Source organism: Phocoena sinus, chromosome 8, assembly GCF_008692025.1.
Source record: "Phocoena sinus isolate mPhoSin1 chromosome 8, mPhoSin1.pri, whole genome shotgun sequence".
In the NCBI taxonomy this organism is placed as follows: domain Eukaryota; kingdom Metazoa; phylum Chordata; class Mammalia; order Artiodactyla; family Phocoenidae; genus Phocoena; species Phocoena sinus.
The window spans coordinates 95,034,287-95,041,738 of NC_045770.1; the positions used below are offsets into that span (position 1 = coordinate 95,034,287).

General features: G+C 52.6%; 1 long non-coding RNA gene across 1 annotated transcript; it reads right to left on the reverse strand.

Moving 5' to 3' along the window:
• Window positions 1-472: 472 nt before the first annotated feature.
• Window positions 473-3,953, reverse strand: LOC116757565. The gene is made up of 3 exons (XR_004351006.1): window positions 3,891-3,953; window positions 728-855; window positions 473-608 (listed from the first exon to the last, which is right to left on the reverse strand). It is a non-coding gene; the product is annotated as an uncharacterized LOC116757565 (long non-coding RNA).
• Between the last annotated feature and the right edge of the window lie 3,499 nt (window positions 3,954-7,452).

The following is a 7,452-nucleotide window of genomic DNA, read 5'->3' on the forward strand; positions in this document are numbered from 1 at the left end:
TATAGTTACAGTATTAAAATGGAATGTGAATGCTATTAACCTCGCCAATATAAAAATAAAATCACACAGCCAACCCACATTAAGGATTGGTCACTAATTTCCTCACGTTTCTTGGAAGGTCATCAGTAGATAGTCCCTAAAACAGACACATGAAGAAACGGGAATGTACTTTTAAAAGTTTAGTTCAGAAAAACTAAAAGCAAACTTGGAGTGTTTGTGAAGATAGAGAAATTTATTTTTTAACCATGTGCATGTATTCCTTCCATGAGAAAAAAAATGTTTAACAAAATTTTAAGGCCAAATAAATGAAATACATCCACAAAATGACAAGCAGTTGCTCTCTATGTGCTGCCCTGGAAAGGTTCCTCCACTCAACAGTTAGTGTAAAAACACACTGCAGAAGATCAGATTCAATATGATCTGGGTTTTGTAAAGGAGAAACAAAATTTAAGTGAGTGGATTGGGTGTTCCGCAAAAACGTGGAGGAAAGCACCTGCTCAGTTATTAAGGATGCCAGCCTGTCTCTGGTTAGTAAGAGAGAGTAGAAGCCAGAGAGAATCCTACACTCCTGCACCACTTGAAGTGCTTGGACAGCAAGCGTGAATTACCTGTAAAGAGAAAACGTGTAAATAAAGAAAGAAATTGGAAGCAAATGTGATGATTTTTATTCCCGGCAGGAAGGAGGGCACCACCCAGAACCACGTCCTCCCCCGCCGTTTCCCCTCACCTCTGACCAGGTCCAGGCAGGAGCCCCAACTCGCATCCCGGGACATTGCAAAGGTCTGGAAGGTGGACATCGCGCCTGGTCGTTTTCCGGCTGGGCCTTCCAATCCAGGTGGCCTCTGCTCAGGGACCCTGTAGGCAGAACTAAGGTTATCCCGAGCAACTTTCTGACCCAGTGCGGTGCCGGCCGCCTGGACCAAGGAAGCCAGTGCTTAGCTGGCCCCACAGAGGTTTCTGGAACCGGCAGCAGACAGACCCAGGCAGCCCAAACAGGTGGTAATATGAGGGGCACCAGAGAGCCTCCTTCAACACGTCTCCGGTCATCCATTCATTCCCCCATCAAACGTGTGCTGAACCCTGACAATAACGTCTGAGTCCTGACGACTTCATAAGTCTCTGCATCACCAGGTCTCAACCTTCTCACAACCGACACCTTTTATTTATGTTAAAATATGTAATATCGTCTTTAATACCCTGAAATGAACCTCATGGATACTGTAACCTACCTACATACTCCTTTTTAAAACTATCCATATATAAAGTCCTAACTGTAATGTAAAGCAGACATATAAAGAATGTCGCGTAAAATAAAATCTGCAGCTGCTCTAGAAGGCACGATGAAGTTGCCAGGAGCTTGCGGTCCCTGCAGAACCTCCGAGAAGGTGGCCGCTCCGGATGTGGGGCTCAGAGCGGAGACTCCAACACTCCAAAAGGGTCACCGTCCAAAATTGCGAGCAACTCCTGGCCTGTTCTGAATAAAACGAAATACGGACTTCTCTTGTTATTGCCTTTACTCAGTTGACCCGTGGAAAAATCAGTGTGTATTCACACTGTGCAAAACGCTTTATATTTATGCGTAAAGTAGCGTTAAAGTCTAGATTCATATAAGTATATACATCTTTCCTCCCTAGATGAATGTCCAGCAGGACACGTGAAAGTCACGTGCATCGCGGGACCGTTCTCACTGGGCATGGCTGTCCCACGTTTTGCTCATCACTTGCCTTCTCCACCTACTAACTAGAATGGTGTTCCCCCCCATCCCCAGCTTTGTGACCAGCCAAAACGCCGCCGTCCAGTCCCAAAACATCCCCTGGGCCAGTGCCCCCCAATTAAACGTGTCACTTAATCATCTCAACAAGCTGATGTAAAAGGCACTAATATTATCCCCATTTTACAGATGAGAAAACTGAGAGCGCCCAGGTGGGAGGGGTTGAGCCAGGACCCTCACCTGAGCTTGTCCTGAGTCCACCCAGTGGGCTACACTGCCTCCCCTCCTATCAGGTCTGGGCTGGCACTGGGGGACCAAATATGAGAAAGGCATTCCTCCTGGGGAACAGAGACAGGAGTTCCCCTAAGTGAAGGGCAGGCAGGGGACGTGCAGCGGAGGAGAGACCATGGAGGTGGAGGAGCACTGGCGGGAGGGCGTTCCCAGCAGGGGGAACTGCACGCGTAAAGGCATGAAGGAAAGGGGGTTATGGGAGGCTCCTAGGGTCAAAAGGGGGTGCAGGGGCATGGGCCTAGCAGGTATGATATGAAGCGCCCAAGGGGTCTGGTTTGGGTCGGGTAAGCAATAGGGAGCCATGGGCAGTTTTAGAGCAGGGCAGCTACTTGACGGTTTTGGTTTAGAACAATCCCTGGGAGCAGGGAGGAGGCTGGACTGCAGGGTGGGGAGACGAGCTATGGGACCAGTGAGGGAGTGTCTCAACAGTCCAGGCTGGGGATGGGAGCGTGATGGCAGAACCAGATCAGAGGAAGAATTCTCAGCCTCGTGACAGACGGGCTGTGGGGCCTGGTGAGGAGGATCCTCACACGACTCGGGAAAGCAGGAATAGCTGGAGGAGAAGCACATTCGAGCCGAGCTGCAGTCTGGGTTGGGACGTTTTGATGTGGAACTTTCTCCCACAGATCTCTCTACCTGCTGCTCCTTCTACCTGGAACTGCTTCCCCCAGTTTTCACCGTGGCCGGGGCTGTTAAAGTTCCCCTCTTGAGAGAGGCTGACCCTACCACCCTGTTTAGACAAGCCATCCCTCCATTATTTCCTGTCCTAGCATTCTGCTTGGTCTCGTTATAATACTCACTCCAATCAGTAATTATTACTCTTCTTTTTTTTTTTTTGCGGTACGCGGGCCTCTCACTGTTGAGGCCTCTCCCGTTGCGGAGCACAGGCTCCGGACGCGCAGGCTCAACGGCCATGGCTCACGGGCCCAGCCGCTCCGCGGCATGTGGGATCTTCCCAGACCAGGGCACGAACCCGTGTCCCCTGCATCGGCAGGCGGACTCTCAACCACTGCGCCACCAGGGAAGCCCGGGAGGCCCTATTCTTGATCTGCTTGTTTTCTGTTCCGTATAAGAGAGCCAGGCTCGTCCCTATTTTAGGTCACTTCTGTCTCCCCAGGGCCTAACACTGTGCCCTGGCACACAGTAGGTGCTTGAAAATGTTTGTTGAGTGAACAAATGAGATACCAGAATGTCATCAGGAGAGAAATGCCCAGAATCACTCAGAAGTGCCCCTGCAGGGAATTCCCTGGTGGTCCAGTGTTTAGGATTCCGGGCTTTCACTGCTGGGAGCAGCCTGAAAGTCACAATTTGGGCTCTTTTGATATCAGCCCTGACCTCTCCTCACTTCGAGGTCCTTTAAAGTTGCAGAGGGGAATGTCAGCTCTTCTCTCTGAGCCCCTCCTCTAGGAAGGGGTGTATTAGGCTCGTAGTGGAAGCCTGGGTGGGGCGGGGTCTCTGTGGACCTTTCTCCCATGGGTCGCAAGAGGACAGTGGGAGCAAGTTCCCTCCATTCCTGCTCTGTGTGTGGGTGTTGGGGGTGGGTTAGGAGGGGTGGGAGGATGGAGGGAGCCCGAAGCCCGTATCCCCAGTCTCTCCTGGAAGCCAGAGGCAGGATGCCCGAGGCAGGTGTTCCTAAGCAATTCCCAGGCTTCCAAGATGCCCTGCATCCCACCCCCTGCCCCTGACCTACCTGAGGTCCTGCACCCCCTTTTCCCTCCCCATAGAGCTCCTCAAAAGATTCTCTGCCCGCATCATAGAAGTTAAACGTCCTCAGTCATGCTGTGATGTCCGCTGTCTCCCTTAAGTCCCACACCGGCCCTGGAAATGGACTGTCACCAGCCCTATCTCACAGACGGGGAACCCGAGGCTGAGGGAGGCAGTGACTCACCGAGGACAGAGCCAGGCAGAGGCAAAATCATGTGCTCTTAGCTGCCCGCAACATACACCATCGTCACCATCCCAGCCCGACGTGCAGTGCAGGCGCCTCCCACGCTGGCAGAGGGAGCCGGACAGGGGAACCCTCAGGCCCTGAGCAGTCCACCCCACCCTGGAGCCTCTGAGAGCCTCTCCGCTATCACAAAGCTCACGGGTCTGCCTTTCTCTCCCTATCTCCTGAGGCAGGAAACGTGCCAGGAGAGATAAGGAGGAAAGAAAGGAGGGGGGAGGCCTCTGAGGCGCAGGGTGGGGCTGCTACCTCCCCATGATCAGGGCAGGAGAATAGAAGGAAGTGGCCAGAGAGAGGCAAGAGGGGCAGGGGGCAGGGAGGTTATCAGCTATAAATACCCTATCTCCAGGATCCCCAGGAGAGGAGGGAAGGGGTTGAGGTCAGAGGGTCTGGTCTCTGTGGCTGGGGGTGGAGGCAGTGGTCATTAGTGTCTGCCTGAGATTCAGATCAAAGAGCCAGACGGCAGATAACAGGCATGACCCAGGACCCTCCCCCTGCCTCCTGCTAGAGGTAGGTGCTCTGACACTATAGCAGGCCAAGCAGGTCTTACGTTCTCGCATCTTCCGTGCATTCCTGGATCCATCCATCTACCCACCCATTCAATCAGCCACCAGTTCACCCCACCCACTCATCTATCTGTCTACCCATCCTGCCTCCCCCTCCCTGCCTCTGAGCCTTCCTATTTGCTGTTCCTTCTGTCCATAACACTCTTCCGTTCCTCTTCACTTCGCTAACTTGTCCTTTAGGTCCCAGCGGAGAAACAATGTCCTTCAGGAAGTCTTCTCAGACCCCACCCCCCGCCAAGTCCAGGGTAAGGAACATAGCGCATCAGCTCCCACACCCCTGGTCTTCTGTTTCTATGGCATTTATCACAATTATCATTTCATACTTGCTTCCATTTCCGCAGCTCCCTGAGGTGGCTTGCAATTCTGTAGCAGCTAGGACAGCAGAGGATGAGGAGGTAACGAGGGTGGGCTTCAAGGAGGAGGTGGCCCTTGAGCCAGGACTTGACTGTGTGGACATGGCAGTGGGACAAGGGGCGGGCTCCTCTGGCTCAGGAGACACACAGGCAGGAAAGTGCAAGGTGGCCTCAGGGAGTGGGAGGTGTCTGGAGGGGGCCTCCCTGAAGCAAGGGGGGCAGAGGGAAAGTGATGAAAGCAATATGGTGGCAGGGTGGGGAGAGGGAGTGGGAGGGAGAGAGAGAGAGAGGGAGGGAAAGGGGACAGACAACATTACCAAGAGAGAGACAAAACGAGAGGGGTCCCAAGACCTCCTTACATGCCAGGGTACGTGGTGAGGGAGACCAGAGGATGGACCAGGTGCCTGGATATGGTGTGTCCTGCTTCTGCTTCTGAGACAGTGGAGAAACAGCTGGCTCCTAATCTCTTCAAGAGAAATGGTCATGGTCATAAGGCCTTGATGGAGCCGATGACTCACGGCTGGAGACTGCTGCCTTGTGTGCATGCAGTGGGGCGTATGGCCCATGTGGAGAATGACACCATGACAGCTTTGGCAAGGACGGGATGCTGGAGCCAAGGCCGGGTGCCCCAAGGCCTGCTTAGTGCCTGGATGCCTCTGATGGGTAGGAGCTAGCCCCCAAAAGAGAGGCCAGGCTGAGCTCACTTCTGAGCCTCTGGCTGGGCTGTGCCCTCCTCCCACACCCCAACCCCTTCCTCTCTGGTATTAGGGAGGGAGGTCCTTTCCCCAAGAAGGGTGAGCTTCTGGAAGTGGGAAGGCAGGGGCAGGAGCACAAATCCTGGGGTCACTGTGGGTGCAAACCAGTCCAGGACCCAGTGTGGGATCTGCCACGTCATGGACGTCAGCATGACTGGGAGGCCCCAGAGCGGGGAAATCGGCCAGGGATGCTCCTGTCCTCGGAGCAGGAGGGCCAAGCCTGGCCTTTCTAGACCTAGATCTTAGCAAACCTGTGTGTTGTTCATGCTTGAAGTCCCTGGAGTACAGGTTTCTCCTTTGCCCTCTGGGAGGCCTTAATTATCAAAATGAAAACAGCTACTGCTATTTATTGAGAACTCACTTTGTGCCAGGCTCGAGGCTGCATACCTTATACGAAACACTGTGCTTGATCCTCCGAAACACCTGTCAGTGGTACCCACAAGTATTATCCCCTGTTTCAGTGATCTATTGCTGGGTAATATAAATTACCCCAAGTCTCAGCAGCTTAAGGTGAGACACATTTACTGTCTCACAGTTTCTGTGGGTCAGGAAGCTGGGCAGGACTTAGCTGGACCCTCTGCTTCAGGGTCTCTCCCAGGCTGCAGTAGAGCCCTCTGCCATGGTCTCAGTCTCATCTGAACGCTTGACCGTGAAAGGGTCCACTTCCCAGCTCACTCAGTGGTTGTAAGCAAAATTCAGCTCTTTGTGGGCTGTGGCCAGAGGCTGCCCTTAGCTCCTTACACATGGGCCTCTCTCTTCATCAAAGTCTGCAAGCCCAGAAAGCAGTAGAGAGTCTCCTAGTAAGATGGAACTCATGGTCTTTTCTCACTGAATCAGGGTTGCAGCATCCCTCAACACTGCTGTAGTCTGTTGGTTAGAAGCAATTTACTCCGTGGAGAGGATTACACAAGGCCATGACCACCAGGCGGCAGGATTACGGATGCCGACTCTGAGCCCATCTGCCATGCTTCCATTTTATAGAGACAGAAATGGAACCACGGGAATTTAGTCATCCAGAGTCACAGCTAATAAGCGTCAGGACCAAGACTGGGATGCGGGTCTGTGGATCTCCAATCCACAGGGGTGCTGAGGCTAGGCTCTGGTAAGAGCCTGGCTCTACCACTTGCTAGTGGTTGAACTTGGGCAAGTGAGTTACCACCCAAAGCCTCAGTTTCTTCTTCTGTAAAATGGGATAGCAACAATCCTAATTTAAAAATCTCATACAACACTTCTATGAAGTGTATAAAGACTTCTGGAGAATTAAGGCACCTTATCCTTGCTAGCACTGTGCGGTATGAGCCCTTCTGTTCTGCCCACAGCAAATCACACCACGTCTTCCCATTACTCACACTTGTCAGTGGTTTCCCTTCCTACTCGAAGTGAAAGTCAAAGTCTCTCCACAGCCTCTGAGGGCCTGCAGGATCCTCGCTCACCCGCTCTGGCACACTGGCTTCCGGCTGCTTCTCAAACACGCCAAGCGCATTCTTCTCCTGGGTCTCCTACAGGCACAGTTGTCTCAGTCTGGAGTCCCGTTCCCGTGGATACAGCTCTCTCCCCACTGCGTGCAGGTATCCACCCAAGTGTCATCTCTCAGAAGGCCCTCCTGGACCCATTTTAAACAACACACTCTCTCATTTTCCACCCCTTTACCCTTCTTTTTTCATCATGGCACCTGACAGGACATTCTATAAATACTGATTGGTTTATTCATTGTCTGTCTCCCTCCCTAGATTGTAAGTTCCATGCAGCCAGGCACTTGTTTTGTTCACCACCATATCACTGGAACCCAGAATAGCGCCTGCCCAGCCTAAAGGCACTTGATACATATTTG